Below are 697 nucleotides of genomic sequence, written 5' to 3' on the forward strand. Positions count from 1 at the left end.
AGGGTCAGTAATTTTTGTGTTTTTTAGTCAGCACTTAACTATCAAAACAAAAGTGAGTGATCTCTCACCATTAGATATAATCTCACATCATTAAAAATATTATTGATGGTCAATTGATGGTTACAAAACACCAAAATTACTGGTCCCCTAACATTTCTCTATAATTTTATATCTCTATATCTTTATCTCAATATTTATTCTTATAAACAAATACAACCTAACATGTATAGAATATACACTAATTATGAATTACAAGTGATTAGGACTCGAGGTTAATTTTAGGTGTTTATTTAATTAATTGTTGTCGGCTTTGTGATAAGGATGAGTTGAGCTGTAGTATTTCATAATTTGAATATATATATGTTCTTGATTAGGTTCTTATATTGTCTCGGAAATGTATTAGGGGATATATACACACACAAAGGTAGCTAATTAAATTAAAGTACTAATTTTATAATAGCATAAATCATAAATAAAGTTTGGAGTTTGGACTGTTATAGCATACATGCCACTTTAATTTTGGCTCAATTTTTTTTTGTGTTTTTGATAAAATAGCTGCTTCTCTTCTTTTTCATTTTTTTATTTAAAAACTTAAAGGCATTTGAGAGAGGGAGAGGGAGAGGGAGAGAGTGAGTGTTGGTCACACGATTTTAAACTCAAAAGAGATTAAAAAAATTAAATCATTAAACTGTACATT

At 28.0% G+C, this 697-nt stretch overlaps 1 protein-coding gene across 1 annotated transcript in view; it reads right to left on the reverse strand.

Annotated features, from left to right (window-relative positions):
* LOC107612221 (subtilisin inhibitor CLSI-I) overlaps positions 1-697 on the reverse strand; it is a 2,989-nt gene that overhangs the window by 1,574 nt on the left and 718 nt on the right. The window lies entirely within an intron of this gene.

Source organism: Arachis ipaensis, chromosome B08, assembly GCF_000816755.2.
Source record: "Arachis ipaensis cultivar K30076 chromosome B08, Araip1.1, whole genome shotgun sequence".
In the NCBI taxonomy this organism is placed as follows: domain Eukaryota; kingdom Viridiplantae; phylum Streptophyta; class Magnoliopsida; order Fabales; family Fabaceae; genus Arachis; species Arachis ipaensis.